Source organism: Panthera leo, chromosome B3 (genome assembly GCF_018350215.1).
Source record: "Panthera leo isolate Ple1 chromosome B3, P.leo_Ple1_pat1.1, whole genome shotgun sequence".
NCBI classification, from domain to species: Eukaryota; Metazoa; Chordata; class Mammalia; order Carnivora; family Felidae; genus Panthera; species Panthera leo.
In genome coordinates, this window is record NC_056684.1 from 92534259 (window position 1) to 92554334 (window position 20076).

The window sequence follows — 20076 nt, forward strand, 5'->3', positions numbered from 1 at the left end:
CAGGAAAAAATCTAATCATGCAATCTAATGCAAGAGAAGATTGTGGAACTTATCAAAGATGCCCTTTTTATTTATTAGCAGACTTACAAAGAAATTTCTTGGCCATATATTCATCACCTGGCCAGACCCTGAACTTCTAAAATGTGATTAATTTCAACCACTTTAAAGTTTCAGATTAAAAAAAAAAAAAAAACAACCTAATTTCAGGCAGATTTAAAAATTTCTTACAAAAAAATTAATTAATTAATTAATTAATGTGTGGTTATACTCAGAAGTCAATAAGCAATCAAACTTGTCCCCAGTGTTAATTGCCTGGAAATCACCTCTGAAGTATTTACAGGAGGATAATTTCCATTGAGGTAGCAGTAATGAATTCCATTTTTCTTCACTATTGTCAAAATTGTAACACAGATATAGAAAACTTTTCTAAATTTTTTTTTCCCAAATCACCTTTTGCATAATGGCAAAAGTAATGAAAGCAGAGCTCAAGTTTCAAGAAGAAAAATTTTGTAGGGAAAGGGTTAGGCTGGGTGATGAGAGACACTCATGCAAGCCAGAAAAGTAAAAGGAAAGAAAAAAGAACTTTTAAATTTTTATTGATGTTCTTATGAGGCTTAATGCTGAAAGAAGTTAAGCATTCAGCATTTCAATGACTTTTTTTTTTTTTTACTGCAGTAAGAAGAAAGTAGAAAACAGTGACACATTCACCTTAACCTGTTGTTAGCCTTCTGAAAGCAGTCCTGGGAAGTTTTCCTCCAATACCATCTGGCTTCATTTTTCTGGCCTCTACACTCACATTTATACTCCAAAGAAAGGATATATACCTAGAATCAGAAACATTTGTTAATTTTAAGTTTCTATATCTTTATAGCAATACATCTCAAATATTATAGTGCATAAAATTTATTTTGAAAACTTGTTAAAAATACAGAATCTAGCACATAGATCATCACTGCAATCATCACTGATTATTTCAATCAATAGATCTACATTTTCAGAAGTGTATAAATTTTTCAAGGCTTGAAAGACACTAGAAAAACAGTGATCTAGTTTTGAAGCTCACGCAGTTATCAAGAAGCTATTGTTATGAAGACTATAATCCATTTTAACCTGTGGCATCTTGAAGGAATTGATAGAGGGATCAAAATAAACACAGAGATGATAGATGATGATGATAGACAGATAGATGATAGATAGATAGATAGATAGATAGATAGATAGAAGATAGATGGATGACAGATGGATCTGATGGGACAAAATGAAAGGACAAGTGAGAAGTGAGAAAAGGAGATGTAAAGAGAAAAGGGGGAGATGAATTTTTTTTTAAAGGCAGCTAAGGTTAAGTCTACATAACTCAGAAAAATTTTAATTTTTACATTAAATTGGTTGTTTTAGTAACATATGGTTATGGTTAGTAACACAAATGTACTGTCTTTGGCTACTTTAAATGTTCATTTGTTTATTTTGAGAGAGAATGAACACCTGCAAGTGCTAACACAAGCAGGGGAGAGGGACAGAGAGAGAGGGAGAGAGAGAAACCCAAGCAGCCTCCAGGCTCAGCATGGAGCCCTGCTTGGGGCTCAATCTCAAACCTCAAGACCATGACCTGAGCCAATATCAAGACTTGCATGCTTAACTAAGTCACCCAAGCTCCCCTGCCTTTAGCTACTTTAGAACAGGGTAGAGTCCTTTGGGGTCTATCTCCTGTGAATTCTCCCTCTGTCTCTATCTCCCACCCCCATCACCAACTTATGTCTCTTTCCTTAGCTTTTTTCTCTTTCTGTGATTTCTTTCACTGTTTTGAATGATTTCCTCCTGGTGATGTCATCAATTTACTATTTTATTATATCTTGTTCCTACACCAATCTTAAGCACAGATAGGCACTTTTATAGTGTGATGAAATGGACTTCTGTCAATATAATGGCTGCCCCACTCCCTCTGGCTGAAATTTTAGAGCTTTATTCTTTTACGTTAAAGCATTACCTTATCCATCAACTTCTCTTTTAAAAATCTCTATGCTTCTGGAAGGGATATATACACTCTGGAAGATTAAGTCACTACCAGCTGAAAGTCCTTTCTCCCTGACAGTCATAGCTGTGGGCATCTAACAGACATAAAAGGGAAGCATCTTGGCCTCCTCTAAAATTTGGAGACCTCAAATACATACACAATATATACTGAGTAATTGATTTTCCCATCTTCGATTAATTGTTCTGGACCTACTTTTGATTGCTAGAAACAGCAAAGTTCTACTTGACAACATTTTCTTAGATTCTTTTTAAGACCTATAAACTTAGACAAATTCAAGAAGTAATCTGAAGAGAACAGCAATCCATCCTTTAATGGAATTTAGCAATGAATTTAACAATCTCTTGAAAAAAATACCCTTAAAATACACACACACACACACACACACACACACACACACACACAGGCTAAGGACCTTAGGAGTCACATACCTCTGTATCTCTATTTCCTTTCTCACCTAAAAATATTCCACAACCTACCTTAATAAAAGCCCAATCTAGCATCGGACTAGGCCATGATTGTTGCTGGGAAGTCTATCCAAGTATCTACTAAAACTTCATGTTATGGCTTAATTTGTTTCCTTTTATTTCGTGCATACTGAAGATGAATAGCTAATCATGATCCTTTATTTAACACTTTTCCATAATCTGTACTTAAATACAGAGGCTATCCCTGTGTCTGTTTCTTTTATAATTTATGCAACCCTTCAGCAGAAGTCCTACTAAGAATTTTACTGCTTATCCTTCCTTACAACTCCTCACAACTAGAATCATTATTAAAGCTCATTTTCATACACTGCTTCTATTTTCAGGGAAACTTCTTTAGCATTTAAAAAATATTTTTAATACTTGGGCTTTAGAAACAACATTTTTCAATATAACTAGAAACAGAAAATGATTAAAGTTTAAATTCATTAGGCACTCAATAAATGTTTATTGAATTTAGCTGAAGTGTCATGAATTTTTCTATTTTTAATCTTCATTATGATTTATTTTCTATTTTCACTCATTATGAGAAAACATTTCCATATTCCAATAGAGTAGTTAGATTTAATTTTTTCTTCCCTTGGATAATTATTTATTCCCTGTTATTGTGTGTAATATTTCAAACTAAAGTGTTCTTACTGCAAGTCTCCTGTCTCCTTGCGTCTTTTTCTTGCAACAAATAAATGCATTAAAGTTAGTTATTCTTACCACCTACTTGACTTACAGGAACATTGGGAAGATTGATAAGGCCATGAAAAAAAGAACACTTAAAATTCCTCATTTCTGTTTAAAAATTTTGAGAAAAGCCTACATGATGAAAGATAGTAGCATTGTATTTGTTTTTCTGTTTTTCTAGACATCCTACGACAATTCCTGAAAGGATCCTTTTCTCCCTTTTGCCCTTATAATAAAAATTATGAGTAAACATGAATTTCATAGAACATGGATCCCTGTTAGTAGGAGCTCATTCATTTCTATTTGTTACAGAGAATAGTCCATTCAAATAACAACTAAATGGGGCATGACCAGACCAACTGATTTCAAATTCAGATATAACAGTTTAATAGTGTATCTCAGCAGTTGGCCATTTCCTAGCTAGATAATCAACCAGTAGAAGGAATACTGTCTCTTAAAATCAAGGACTAGAAAGCTCTTTTGCTAGGAAATTGGAGATTTTCAGGTATATTCTTTATTTTCCTCTATGTTGATCCTCCCTTTATACTATTCTACAATCAGTTCCAATGGTTATTTCTCTTGTCATTTTGCATGTGTGGTGTAATAAGACTACACTCGACATCAGGAAACCTAGATTCAAACCTTCCTCCACCACTTAGCAACTGAGTAACCTTGAGCAAATGTCTCTAAATCTAAATTGCCTCGTATGGGATAGGAGAATAATACTTTCCCTCACTTCTCATAAAGTTTTTGAGGGGACGGAATTAGAAATGTCAGTGAAGGCATTGCATACATTTCAAATTACTTTATCTGTATATGATATAATGATGCCAGTTTATTAACACTTTATCCCATAATTCTATCCTTCAATTATCTCATAATTCTCACATAAGAAACAAGTGGAGGAAAAAGTCATTGGCAAACCAAACCGGGTTGTCCTATTTACCCAGTCTTGATCTCCATGTAGATTTAAACACTGTGATGTTACAAGGAGCTTAAAACACCTCTCAATATTTTACATATTCCTTCCAATGCACCGACCATAAGTCTTGTCTCTGCTGACCTCTACCCCTGGCCTGCCCTAGTCCTTCCACCTAAAATGGCTTTCCTTTAGCCAAGCTTATAGAAATCCCACTAATTCTTCAAAACCAGATGAAAAGGCACTTCTTTCATTACATATTCCTCAATTTTTCAAATTAAATTTTTGAAATTTATTTTTGTTCTTGTAGCACCTCTGTTTATATTACATGTACTCCATTCTCCTTCCTGAAACTATGACTAAATTGGGTTGAAGGAAGGAATTATTTCTAATTCATTGCAATATCTTAGTACCAAACAGAGGTACTTGAACATGAAATTTTCTGAATAGCTCTCTGTTACTCTTAGTCATCTGCCTCACACAAATTAGTCTTTCATCTGTTTTCACCATACCTGCTACAAAGGACTCTGTAAGGGTACAATTTTTCCATTGCCTATTAATCAGATTTAAATGCTTCAGTCTTTTACTCAAAACTCTGTATTGTTATCCATTGCTCCCACTCATCTTTCTTAACTCCTTATATATGACTTACCCCAGTGTTCCTCCTTGTTATCATCCTTAAGGATATTTTAAATTCCAACCTCTATTTTCCTGTATCTTTTGCATCTCATGACATTTCCTTTTTTATCAATCATTTCAAGATCTAGCTTAAAAGTTTGTTCCTTTAAGAAGCCTTATCTGATTAACTCTTCCATAGAGTTCTTTATCAACCCTAAGCTCTCAGAGCCCAGGACAGTATCCTTATGAAATGAAGAAGAGTGTTTGACTCCATACTACAACTGCTTTAGGATATACTGACTAAAAGCAAAACTGCCTTAAGACAATTTATCCTTACCCTTCAGTTTGTTTGCAAAGCATAAAACTAACAACTGCAGAGAGTTATTTTTTAACAGTATATATTCACAAACATTTTTCATCTTTACATTTTTGTGTGTGAATAGTGCTTCTTGAAGCAGAGATTTTTGCACTATGCCAAGGTTTACACCATGAAGACAAAATGTACAAACAATTCCTGCTTATTTATCAGAATGTCTTTCTGGGAATCATTTTATATATTAGATTGCCAGAAAGTGAATCAAAATTGCTCTTTGGAAGACTACCATACCAGTAATGAACTCTGACAAAAAACCTAGAATGAAATTACTCAAAGACATGAGTAATAGTAGGTAGTATGAGATAGTAGATAGTAATACATAGTATTTTAAGACATATTTAAAAATACAAGGTTACTTAATAATTCAAAAAAACAGTTTTAATTTTAACAATAAAGTATAACTCATATTCTACAAAATTATTTACAACACCTAGATCATGTACTAATTTTCAAGGATTCTGAGAGGTCATAGAAATTTTGTTTTAAATCAAATCTTCCAGGCCATATAATAAACAGTTAACAATTATTTTCTTAGAAATTTGTGAAGCATCCCCTCCTCCCCAACTCTAGGATGATGACTAAGCCTTGGGTTTGGCAATACACTTCTCTTATACTGAGTGGCCAAAGACCTTTGATCTGGGCTCTGATTTGTGACCTACAATCTATAGATGCTAAAGCTGAAAAGCAAGTATACAATGCCAAATATTACCAGTAAATAGGAAAGAACACAGACAGGAAAAAGTACATTTGGTTGCACATTGCACCTGGTCACTGTGCAAATGTAGGTTAGCTATTTAAACTCTAACCTTCAGTTTCTATAGCTGTAAATTGAGGACAATTATACTTCACAAAAACTAAGTGGTTCTTCAAGATCAAGTGAAATAAAGTTCATGATGTGTTCCGTAGGCACCAACTATATAGTAAATACCAATAAGCAGTTACCATTATTATATCATTATCATCATCATTCTACAGGGCACATTCACCCACTTACACTTAACATATGCTATCCATTCCTACCTCATACCAAGGAGAACAATTAATTTCTCTCCATAATGTTAGGGATATACTTTAATAAACCCAGACTGACCTCAACAAAGGGCCTTGGGAGCTACCTGATAGCAGAAAGAATGGTGGCTTCCATAAATCCTGACAGACATGTGTCATATGAACTGATATAAAATCTCCTTTAGTTACTGGGGAGTGATTTAATCTGTATTGTCACTAACCACCAACTATATTTAAAGTTAAATATCATGAGTGAAATTTGTTTATGGCCTAATGACCAATTAATTATTTCTGCATGGGAAAATTTCCAAACTACAATAGTCTCACAGATGCTCTAGGAATTTGGAACTTGGAACACTTGAGCTTTTCATTTGTTCAAGTGCTGGAGCCAAGACAAAATTGAGTCTAGTTTTAGACATTTTGGACTTTGCCTATGGCTGACCCTATAGAGTAACTATCTCTTCAATACAGAGTATTAAACTCCTTAACTTTAATAAAAGTATGAGAACTCTATACTCAATTTGGTAGATATTAAGACATAGGAATTTTTCCTTCATCACTAACATGGAATAACCCCATTTAAGGATTTTTCCAGAAGTTACCATGACTAGCCTTTGTGGAGCATGGTCTACAGCAGGTGCAATTCTTCTGTTCTTTTGCTCCTCTGTGTTATCCAAGGGTCAATTCAGACTATACCATCTGGGCCTTCCATAGAATCACTTTTGTTAAACTATGCTTTAGTTTGATTATCTATTCTGCATTAAACATGCTATTAAAAACTGTAAAAAAAAATATCATTATCTACTTTTTCACTTCATGTCTCCTTTGTTATAACCAAGGAGAAATTTTCCCCAGACAATTATTTTTTAGTTATTTTTTTACCATATATGGACAATGTGAATCATTCAATTTGCCCTGATTTCCTCTCTTTTGACTTATTAGGAAACTTAGAATTGATTTGTTGTCCCACCTTTAAACACTGTGAGAACTTTATACCATGTTTTCCTGTCTACTTTTCTTATAGCCCCATTTTATTATTTTTCTTTATATTCTTTCACTTTGTCTTTTATTTTTTTTTTTCAGTTATTTTGACATAGTAGTATAATTTGCTCATCTCCTTATAACTTAGGTGAGGAATTTTCAGGCATGCCATAGATTTGTTTTTAAGCTGTGTAATTTACTGGTAGCAAAGAGAGAGACTCTATCATCATGCAATTAATTTCTGTTTCCCAGATTCTCACATATATCTTCCAATAAGTCTTTTCTGGCAGTCCAGACCACTAGTCCTAATATCTAAATAATTCTTAACCAAAGTAAATGTATCATTATATACCTAGAATTATATCAAGGATGAGTTCTGTTACCTTATAGTACTGATAGCTTCTAAACTTTTTTTCACCATCATCATCATGACCAACTACTTGTTATTCCTATCACAATGCAACTGGGGTTCTGTCTTTTTTTGTATTACTTTCTTTGAGCACAGTTAATAATGTTACATTAGTTTCAGTATACAACATAATGATTCAACTTCTCTATGTGTCAGGTTATACTTACCACAAGTGTAGCTACCATCCATCATCATGTAAATGGTTATTACAATACCATTGACTATATTCCCTATAATGTACCTTTTATCCCCATGACATATCCACTCCATAACTGGAAGTCTGTATCTCCCACTCCCTTGTATTCATTTCACTCATCCTCCCATCTCTCTTCCCTCTGGCAACCATCAATTTTTTTTCTGTATTTAAAGGTCTGATTCTGCTTTTTGTTTGTTTATTCATTTATTTTGTTTTTTAGACTATACATATAAGTGAAATCATATAGTATTTGTCTTTCTCAGTGTGACTTACTTCACTTAGCATAATACCCTCTAAGTTCATCTATTTTATAACAAATGGAAGATCTCTTCCTTTTGTATGGCCAAATAATATTATATATGATATTATATAATATATATAAATATTATATATATAATACACTATTATATATATATAATTTCATTTCTTTTTATTGTCTGACTTTTCATTTCTTTTTATTGAAATGAAAAGAAAAGCTTTTCATTTCTTTTTATTGTCTGACTGCTGTGGCTAAGACTTCCAGTATTATGTTGAATAAAGTGGTGAGAGTGGACATCTTTGTCTTATTACTGATCTTAGAGGAAAAGCTCTCAGTTTCTCACTATTGAATATGATATGAGCTGTGGGTTTTTAATACATGGCTTTTATTATATTGAGGTATAGTAAACCTACTTTTTTATCATGATGTTGAATTTTGTCAAATGCTTTTTCTGCATCTATTGAGATGATATGATTTTTTTAATCCTTTGTTTTGTTGCCAATATTGCCAATATTGAACTGTCCTTGCATCCCCAGAACAAATTCCACCTGATTGTGCTAAATGATCCCTTTAATGTACTGTTGAATATGTTTGGTTAACATTTTTTAAGAACTTTGGCATCTATGTTCATCAAGGATATTGTAATTTTCCTCTTTTATAATGTCTTTGTCTAGTTTTGGTACAGGGTAATGCTGGCCTTGTAGAATGTACTTGAAAGCTTTCCTTCCTCTCCTATTTTTGAACTATTTTGAAGAGGAGGTATTAACTCTTCTTTAAATATCTAGTAGAATTTACCTGTAAATCCATCTCATCCTGGACTTTGATTTTTTTGGAATTTTTTTTATTGCTGATTCAATGTTGTTACTAATAACTGATCTGTTCAGATGTTCTATTTCTTCCCAATTCAGCTTTGGAAGATTGTATGTGTCTAGGAATTTATCCATTTCTTCTAGGTTGTCAATATGTTGGCATATAATTTTTCATTATATTCCCTCATAATCTTTTGTATTTCTGCAGTGTCAGTTGCTACTTCTCTGTCTTTGTTTTTTTTTTTAATTCTACTTCTCTATCATTTCTGATTTTATTTAGGTCCTTTATCTTTTTTCTTAATGAGTCTGGCTAAGGGTTTATCAATTTTGTTTCTTTTCAAAGAATCAGCTCTTAGTTTCATTGATTTTTTTTCTTTTGTTTTTATAATTTCTATGTCATTTATTTCTGCTCTGATCTTATCTCCTTCCTTATACTCAGCTTGGGTTCTGTTTGTTCTTCTTTTTCTAGTTCCTTTAGTTCCTTAGTAAAGATTATTTGAGGTTTGTTTTTGTTTGTTGGTTGGTTGTATTTTGTTTTTTTGTTTTGTTTTGGTTTTCAGATAGGCCTGTATTTGCCTCTTAGAACTGCTTTCACTGTGTTCCAAAGATTTTAGATTATGTTTTCATTTTCATTTGTATCCATGAGTTTTCTGATTTCTTCTTTGTTTGCTTTGTTGACCCATTTGTTGTTTAGTATTGTGTTATTTAGCTTCCATGTGTTTGTGTTTTTTTCCAGTTCTTTTCTTATAATTGATTTCTAGTTTTATACCATTGTGATGAAGAAAGATGCATGGTAGGATTTCAATTTTCCTAAATTTATTGAGGCTTGTTCTGTGGTATAACAAGTGATCTATTCAGGAGAATGGCTCATGTGCACTTGGAAAAAAAAAAAACGTATTCTGTTGTTTTGGGATGGAATGTTCCACATGCACCTGTTATGTCAATCTGGTCAAATGTGTCATTCAAAGATATTATTTCCTTATTTTCTTCCTGGATGATCTATCCATTAATGTAAGTGGGATGCTAAAATCCCCTACTATTATGGTATTACCATAATTTCTCTCTTTATGACTGTTAATATTTACTTTATATATTTAGGTGCTCCAGTGTTGGGCATGTAGATATTTACAACTGTTATATCCTCTTGTTGGATTGATCTCTTTATCATTCTGTAATGCCCTTTGTTGTCTCTTATTACAGTCTTTGCTTGAAGTCTATTTTGGCTTATATAAGTATTGCTACTTGGAGTTCTGTCTTGAATGATCATATCACCTACATTAGCAATGTCTTCATCCACCTGATTTCAAATATTACTGCTTACTGAATATTTTCTGACTAGACCAGTATCAGCCTGTACCAATTAGGCTGGTACTATGGATGGGTACAATCCACAACTGGTCTTGCCTTACAGGTTTTACACTATGCATTTGTCTGCCCTATCACCTTGAGAGAAACAGCTTATAGAGGCCAATTAACTTCTCAGCACCCACCTTAGCTGGTTCCTGATCTATCCTCCACACTGGAATGAAATACCTATCGGGAATGCACCCAACCACTACTGCTACCACTGAAATTAAAAATATGATATTGACCACCATAGAGCTCTATTCAGAGATGGTAATTAATATTAAGAAATAGCCTAAAAGTTATTTCAACACTAGATAGAGATTGGATTCCTGAACTTAATAGAAAGATACACCTTTATTAGAAAATTGAACTTGATAGCAAGATACATCTTTATTAGAAAACTGAAAAATGAAAGGTGAAGAGTGATGATGTACAAAAAGTTTATTTTTATATGTATATACCTACAAAAAATATACACATACACTTAATAGCATAGATACATTGTTATAATTTTTAAAAACGAAATGGGGGAAAACAGTAAATTCATGATATTTCTCTTAATGTGTTTCCCAAGCTAACTTTTGAGTAAGCTGTAATATCATGATTCAAGACTATAACATGTAAAACTTTTAAGATTTCACAACAAAGAGGCTGGTTCAGCCAACATACTTGTGAAATAAAAATATGTAGTAAAAAGAGAAGAGCTTCTCAAAGATATTACTAATCTATGAAAATTACCCAACATTTTATTTTCAGTCAAAAAACTCACTTACACATATACAATGTTTAACCATGGAATTTAAGCCATCCGAATCCAGTTATTTATAGCAGGACACACCAGAAAAGACCAGAAACTAAAACAAATTCCATTCCCTGAGATAGTTCTTTATGTGCATTCTGTAGACCACCTGCTTTAGAATTACCTAGGAAGTCAGTGTAGAGTGCAAATTCATGGTGCCCACTCAGACTTCTAGAATTAGAATTCTCGGGGTTAGAGCCCTGGAATCTGATTTCTTTCTAAGCTGCCTTGATCCTAAGTGCACTAAAGTTTGAGAATCAACGCACCAAATGAAGACAGGTAGGAAACAGAAGGTCTGAGCTACAAATGGGGAAGGAAGTTCCTTGTAACAGGCAATGAATAGTATCCAAAGAATGTAGCAACAAGTTGCTCAGTCCACACATGCAGTTGGTAAGATGAGGTGGGTATCCTCGGCAAGTGCATCAATGCAATAGGGTTTAAAGCTTTATTAAATGCTAGCTATGTCAACTGCCAAGTTTTTTAGCTCTATGGCTGAGCTTTTCACTTGTAAAATAAAAATAATAATACTCTAAATCATAAAGTTGTTAGGAGATTAAACAATTTAACACATGCAAGTCACTCAGAGCAACGTTCAACATATATTAGGTCTTATTGGCCACAAAGCTGTTCCCTTGAGAGATAAAAATCACTGCATCAACTTTGAAAATGATTATTACTCAGTTCTGTGAAACTAAATATCGAAGTCATGAAAATATAGTATTTTACAGTACTTACATTTAAAGTACCATATGGGTACTATATACCCTATTCTTGATGATTCGTTTAATAAAAGCAATTCCTATCCTTTTCTCCTGAAAAGTCAACTCTGTGAAATTACTATTCTACAAAATTTGGCTCATGGTAAACAAAATTCCTCACAAAACATCTCCATGAGATAGACTTTTCCCATGAAAATCTAATCACCACATGGAATTAACCAAGCTTTGTCTCCACTGGATAGAACTTTCTCAAGTCAAGTAATTTTCCCAATTACATTTTCCCCATCACAGTTTCAGCTTAGAATTTTTTTAAAAATTCATTTCACAGTCAGAAGGTTTCCAAAAAAGATGTTGCCACAGAAATTCCAGTACTTTCTATCACTTATTTCTTCTGTGGAAAACACTGAAGTGGCCTGAGATAACGTCACATAGAAAAGAATCACTCTAAAACTACTGGGTCCTTATCTATGAATACTGCACTGCTAGGGGTAAATAACCATCATGAGCCATATCCTGGGCTGCTTATAAGAAAAATTGTGAGATGAAGTTTATCCTTAACATCATCCCCTCCTTTTTGATATACTTCACTTCTGATGCCTTCTCCATCTGTTCTTCCTAATCCAGATACTATTTTTGTTGTTGCTGTTGTTATTCTCACCTACCCACAAAGCTTGTTACAATTTTACCCCACTGGAAATCATCTGTTCTGTATCATACCATCTCATGACCCAGTGTTCACAATAATGAATCTAAATTGTTCAGCAGTAGTTGTAGAGGGACTGTTGCCAACCACCCATATCTATCTGAGTTTTGGGGGGACTAATTCCCCTTGTGCTATGTTCAATCACAAAAATCTCTCCCTTAATTCTGCATTCATCCCTACCTCCTTTCCCACAGCTTCCTTTGTTTTCTATCCAATTATCTAATTCCCAACACTATCAAACAATTTGCTTCTATCCTCCCATCTGGACATTTAAACTTTATTAGCAATGGCCACCACTGACTTCCACATAGCCAAATCAATGGGCAAATTTATAGCATTTAACACTTGATCAGCCTTTCCTTCTTAAAACATTGTCCTTCTTTGGCTTCCATAACACCATCCTAAATAAAAGAGATTTATTTTTAATCTCTTTTACTGGATCTTTTCACTCTGCTCATCCCTAAAAAAACGTTCTATATTGTACCCACTTGTATTTTCACCTTACATTCCATTTTTTGTATTCTAATTTATTCCCATCCTTTCTTTTGATTCCTATAAATTTAAATTAATACACTTGAATCCTAGCTCAGAAACTCTAGTCTCCGATACTTCTGAATTCTACCACCAAACATCTAATAATAACCAACTATAGTATCTTAATGTCTTTTTTCCTTGTGGAATATATATTGCTGAAAGAAAATACTATCTATGTAACCAACAATGCCAGAAATCTAGGAATCATTTTCAACCGTCATATTTCTTCATTTCCCATATCCCATCAGAACACTAAATCCTGTCAGTCTGTGTATCCCAAAGCCATCTGTAACCTATTAACTTCCTTCCATTTGCATATGCTATCACCACCTTAGTACAGATTGTATTACCTCTTCCCTGAGGACAGACCTGTTAAAGAAAAACATTTTAAAGGTAAAATGATGAATTTCATACAAATGTAAAATAAGCATATCAGTGATTTTATTTAATTAATTAATGAGGGAACCAAGAAGATGTTGTAATGGCTTTAAAGGAGAATTCACAGTACCACACTTATATAGTCTGATCAGGAACACTGAACTGAATTCACAAATAGTTGCAAAACACTTTTTCCATAGCAGAGAGGGAAATTGATTTTCCACCCACCAGACAGAATTCATTTGCACATCTATGGACAAGAGTCATTTACATTGCCATGATACACAATTTATAGTTTTAAATAGCTCAGACAATAAAAGATGCAAACTCCATAGTATCAAATAACCCAGAAGGGTGTGCTCTAGATACTACATACATTTTTATTGAAGACACCTACTAATGTTTTGGGTCTATTTCAAAGTCTTCCACAAATTTTTCTGACAGACTATAGCATCTTTACTAAAACTAAAGTCTAATAATATCTCTCCCCTTTTCAAAATTCCTCATTGGCTCCCCCCTACACAAAGTAAAATCCGGTCCCACCCCAACTAAGTGGGATGACCATCGTCATCTCCTGATCTCCAGCTCACTCCACCCTCACATTCACAGGCATTTTACACCAGTGCAAGCTGCACCAAAATGATTATTCTTTCTCAGATACACCTAGCTGTTTTATACTCATTACCTTTCACATGGTATAACCTTTTCCTATAATGTGGTTTTGTCCAACTAATGAAGCCTTACTGATTTCAAAGCCAAGTTCAGGGCCCTATTTTCCAGGAAGATTCTGGCCTTTCCAAAAAGAGTTAACCATTTCCTCTCTATCAATGCAAATTATTTGTTTTCATATATGACTCCCCTAATGGAAGATCTTCCCTAAGAGCTACCTAAGCATAAATATCACTGTGGAAGTTATTTTTTAGATGACATTAACATTTAAATAAGACTTTGAATAAACCAGATTACTATCCATAATGTGGGTGAGCCTCTTCCAATCTGTTGAAAGCCTCAAGAGAAACAGATTGATACCCCCCAAAAAGAGAGAAAAATGATTCCAGACTGCCTTCAGACTTGAGCTGCAACATCAGCTCTTCCCTGTGTCCTAGGCTATAGTCCTGCCCTCCAGTGTTTGGACTTGCCAGCCTCTACAGTCACATGAGCCAATTCTTTCACCTGTAATTTTTTATTACTAGAGCTTTGTGGAATAAATGAATTAACATGTGTCAAACACTTAGTACAGTATCTGTGGCATAACAAACATTATGTGTATTATATTATTAATATTTAGAGTATAAGAAAGAGAAAGAGGAAGTGTTTGAGGGGAAACTAACAAGTCTATGGTATTTGAGAAGAAAGAACTGGTCTGAGGTCAGAAACAAGATACACGTGTATTTTGAAAGGATAGTCAACTCAGGGGTAGGAAGAAGAGGTAATACTTCTATCCATTAGCCAATAGACGGAATTCAGATATCAAGTCAGAAGTAAAGATCAAGAGCTCCAAGACATTGAGTCAAGCATGGAGATCCAAGATGGGAATTAGAAGGTATAGCTTTAGAGCCATAGCTCTATCATCTGGACATATAAACATGTCCATGCCTTTCCTGTCTTTGTCAATACCAAAGCTTTGGCACTAAGTCCTTCTTAAACTCTACCATCTTTCTTCCCTTCACTGCTATGCTTCTTGAAAGAAAAATCTACCTTATCTGTCATTTCTGTCAAAGAAAAGTTGTACCCAGCAATTAAGCAGTCAAGGAAAACTTTTTCCAAAACTACGCAATTGGAATCAAGGCTATTGCAATAGGGCAAAGAAAATAAACTCCAGTGAAATAAAAGGCAGAGTATTTTTTTAGGTTTATTTATTTTTGAGAGAGAGTGAGTGAGCAGGGGAGGGGCAGAGAGAGAGAGAGGGAGAGAGAGAATCCCAAAAAGACTCCACATTCTCAGCACAGAGCCTGATACAGGGCTTGAATTCACAAAACCATGAGATCATAACCTGGGCCAAAAAACTGTCAAACACTCAACCAACTAAGCCACCCAGGCACTCCAAAAGGCAGAGGAATTTTAAGCATTGGAGTAGGCTAGTGGAATAGTACTGGAGGACACTGGGGAGAAGGGAGGTTGATCAATTTAATCAAGCCTTCTATGTTTACTAACTGGGACTAATGAATGTTAGGTTCCTATCCTCCCATAGAGACCAGGAAATAGAGACCTATCATGATTAAATTGCAAAGGAATGACTTCCAAGTCCTTGAAAGAGTCATTTCTAAGAGTTTACAAAACTCTCAAGAGGATGGGAGACTTGCATCTAGAAGAAGCAGAGAAAGCTTTTGTAAATGCTGTGAGAAAAGGATGGCCAGGGGAAGAAACCTGTCCAAAATTTAGTCAAGCTGAGAGGACTATTAAGGGCATCTTGGTCACTTCTTTACAAACCATTTCTTCTTTATCCAAGCAATTTGATCTCTTTCCCCATACACTAATGAACCTCCTTTCACTAAAATCTCCTCACATGCTAAATCTAATGTCAATATAACTTAATTTATATTTCCCTTGTCTTGTCTGTTGCTATAGACAAATATCTCTTTGATATGTTCTCCTCCTCTTAGATTTCCTGGTCTTTCATCCCTTCAGATATTGCTGCAAGCAATATATTTTTTTAACTTGTTCAAGTCGGGACACCTGGATGGCTCAGTTGGTTGAGCCTCCAACTTCAGCTCAGGTCATGATCTTGCTGTTCGGTTCAAGCCCCACATCAGGCTTGCCCCATATCGTGAGTGCAGAGCCCACTTTGGACCCTCTGTCCCTGCTCTCTGCCCTTCCCCCACTTGTGTTCTCTCAAAAATGAATAAATATCTTAAAAAATTGTTCCAATTCTTCTACTCTCACCTCTCTTCTCTTTTTCTTTTACCTGTATATATTGTTGCACTCTGTTATAAAAAAAATTAAAAAAAAAAAAAAACCTCTTTTACCATCCCAAGGCAAACACCACAACTTTTCAGAGAAGAAAACATTTTATGTTTGCCAGACACTGAAAGAATAAAGCAGTGCATTAAGTGAGCTACAAACTAGTGAAGCAAAACCAATCATTCTGTGCATTCTGTGACACTGTAAAAAATGCAATTCTTCATCAAAATCAAAGTAACACAAAAGAACTCTGTCCTTTTGACAAAATCTACCACTACCACAACAGTTTAGTTCTCTGTTGGCATGACCACCATCACCATTCCAGTGACACTGTGCCCCTACTCCCTAGATGATCTCCCTTAGTTCTCATCTCCATCTGAATGTTATTTAAGCATTTACCACTCAACAAATCCCAAACTCAGTTTGTGTTCCTACTCCAAACCTGCTAATTCCACTATGATTTGCCATCTTATAAATAAAATCTCCAACCACACAGTATTCATAGACCTTTCCTTCCGTCACCTCCTATCCAACTTATCACCTATTCCCATCTTTTCTCTCCCCCTAATAGTCAATAGTACACATCATTTTACTCCTGTCAATGCTTCCATTTCTCATCTGGATTGTTTCAGTAGCCATCCAACAAGTATCTCTATCCCAAATCCTCTGACTGAAATACATCCTTCACACTGCTATCAGAGAGTTTCTTTCTAAGCTGCACATTGAATCATTGTTCAGCTTCCTGCTTCCAACCCTTCAACAGATATCCACTACTTTCATGATAAATTGAAATTCCTTATGATGACAAATAAAGTCTTTCACGATTCTCTGCCTGCCTGTCTAGCAGCAACATTTCTCGCCATTCTAAATCTCAACATCTATGCCTTGGACAAACTGAGCTATTTGAAGATGTGATGTGTCCTCTATAATCTGCTAGCTTTCCTTTCATGTTGTCCCTTCCTGCTGGAGAGCCAGTCACCCATCATCACCACCTCATTTGCCTAGCATACCTTTATGCCTACCCAATCTCTTTGTCTAAGACTTACCTCATAAATAAATCCTTCCTTTTTCTGTCCCCAAACTGACCTGGTAACCTCTCCTCTGTAAGCCCATGGTAACCTACACTACAGAAACACACTGACCTCTTTCATAGTTCTGATTATATTGTATAGTAATAGTTTATGTCTCATTCTCCCACTTCAGTAAGAATTCTTTGAAAGTAGCAACTGATCTCTTATCTCAGTATTCCCAGGACAAGGGGACCAAGTTCATGTAATCAAATCTATGCTCCCCTAAGGTACCACTGTGGAGCTATGAGAACCAAATTTCATAATGTATATACACCTTTAGTCAGAGGCACTAGGAATCGGGGTTACATGAAGACAAAGAGTAATTGTCATATATTTCAGTATAAGCCCCCACCCAGAAACATAGGGAAACATAACCTATTAGCCTAGCATTTGTAACATTCAAACATACAATTTGTTCTTTTAAGTTTAAATTAAAAGAGAGGGGGAATCATATAAAATCACCTGATCTGCAATAGGCACACCATGTTACTCAAATTTTCTACACCATTTTCTATGTCAGTTTATAGTTTCTGAAAGCTAAGTGATGCCCCACAGTTTCTCAATGTCTCACAGAAACAATTTTCTCAATCTCTCCAATCAGTCGTGGGCCCTAAAAGACTGAAGCTCCTGCCCTGTGCTCCATACCCAGATAAGCAATAGAGAAAATTCTGATTATACCATGTGGATCTGCCAATTTCTTCTTCAAGCCAATGTCTTTCAGGTGTGAAAAAAGAATATAGTTTTTTGATATCCATAATCTCAACAGAGATGACCTCCATTTTCTACACCTCCTGATATTAACATTATTTATTCCCATCTCTATACTGGATACCTCTTAACTTAAGCTCTTCACTATTTGTGGATACGTATTCCCTAAAAAGAATTCTTAGGTTATTTGATTCACTAAGGCAGGTTCTGAAATCTTCATAGACATGAAAATCATCTGGAGCTACTTGTTAAAATAAAAAGTTTGCTGAGTCTCATTTCTGGTGATTCTGTATTTTTATATGTGTTCAGTATAACTCAAATGGATCTGATCCTTGAGCTAGTATTTAAAAACCACTGTTAATAGAAGGATTCTATCCTAACTTCCTCTCCGTTTTAACACTGATACTGTTATATATTTCATTTTTTCTGCATTTCTTCCTTACTGGTGAGAGACAAATAAACCTTAGGAAAATTTTGTGATTTTGGATACAAAGCACAAATTTTTGATAGGAAAACTACAATAAATAACTCTTCAGGTAGCCAAACACATTTTTCTCTGAAATGTTCCCATATTGTAACAACTCCAGGACACTGACCAAGATCAGACAGCCAACTCAAAAAAATTTCGAATGGCAACTCTTTACTGGTTTACTGTTCTTTCTTATTGATTAAATATATTGGGAAACATTCTGAAAAATTCAAAGAATTATGCGACATAAGGTATTATTCTTACTATCTTAATATTTTGATGCTTAATGTAGTCCTTTTGCCTGTGGTGGTTTTTAATGAGCCTTGCTATTTCTTAAAGAGGCTACAAGAAATGATGCTTACAGAATTAGATGTTTCGAAGAGGCCCAGTTCACATGTCACCAATAAGGTTTTCAACAATATTGTTTATGCTCGTTGACACTTGTGGTCTACTGTGATATGGTTTACTGCTTTGCAACTTAATCTAGAGGGGCTATCTGCCCATTAATAAACATTTTTTGTTAATGTCTTAAAACTATTCAAGTCATTCAATAGCTACTAGGACTGACAGGCCATAATAATTTTAATAATTGTAAGTACAAAACTGCACAAGGAAATAATAATCATAGTTTTTGTGGGAGATAGGAGAAGAGGATGATGCTCTTGAAAAATGGAATAGATTTTGTTCCGACAAGTAATGGGCAGATTTTATCATCATTTAAATAATAGGACCAAGTTTTTTTAAGGAGTCACAAATGATACTTTAAGTTCTAGTAGCATTTTAGATTTATAAGGGGTGCTGTACAACACTTACATAAACTAAGATAATCCTTCTAATGTGATTGTGCCCAGTAGTCAATGGCAGTACAAAAATATATTCCTGGCAGTTAAGATTACACTCTTCCATAAAAGGGACCATCATGACCCAAATTTAATTCAGTGTCTGAGATGACAAGACAGTCCATCAATGAACAAAAAACAAATCATGAACCAAAATTATGTAGTCCTGGGCATTGGCTGAAGCAAATTTTCTGGTTTGCCACATGGACTTGCATTTTAGTCACAAAACATGTTTCTCAGTTTCCTTTATCATATCAGGCTACCAGAAGCCTCTCTAAGTACCTATTGAGTCCCCACAGATCATTGGAAATATTTTCCAAAGGCTACTCATGTGTTCTATGCCAATCTGAGAGTCCTATGTACGCTACCTTCCATGACATCATACAGCTTTGGAATAATGGAAAATCATGGCACCTAAAGAGCTAGCTTTAAATTCTGGCTAATTATTAAGTACTAGCTGTGTGACTAGGATCAGGTTACTTATATTTTAAGTTAAATATATTCTTTAAAACCATAATTATAAATTAAGTGAGGAATGGGACAGGATAAACACTGGCCTTTGAAAAAGGAAAACTGGTCAGACAAATCATATGTTGCATAATAATAGGTAAATTCTATCACTATGTAAACAGAAGGACTTTAAATTTGTTTAAATTCTAAAAAATTAAAAAATAATATGCAACATATGAGGTCAAATCATTGTGCTTGTGGCCTTATGATGCCATTGCTTATAAACTAATGTGAGGATTTAAGAAAATAATTTATGTGAAAACATCTGAAGAGTAGTGGATCCTCAATAATTTACATTACATATATGTCAAACATGCTCTATAAGTAAGTTTTTA

The 20076-nt window shown here is 34.6% G+C and overlaps 1 long non-coding RNA gene across 1 annotated transcript in view; it reads right to left on the reverse strand.

The window, feature by feature from the left end:
- Positions 1 to 716: 716 nt before the first annotated feature.
- The window catches only part of LOC122222492, a 76447-nt gene continuing 57087 nt past the window's right edge, over positions 717 to 20076 (reverse strand). The window contains exon 4 of the long non-coding RNA XR_006203785.1: positions 717 to 824. This is a non-coding gene — a long non-coding RNA (uncharacterized LOC122222492). The remainder of the gene's footprint in view (positions 825 to 20076) is intronic.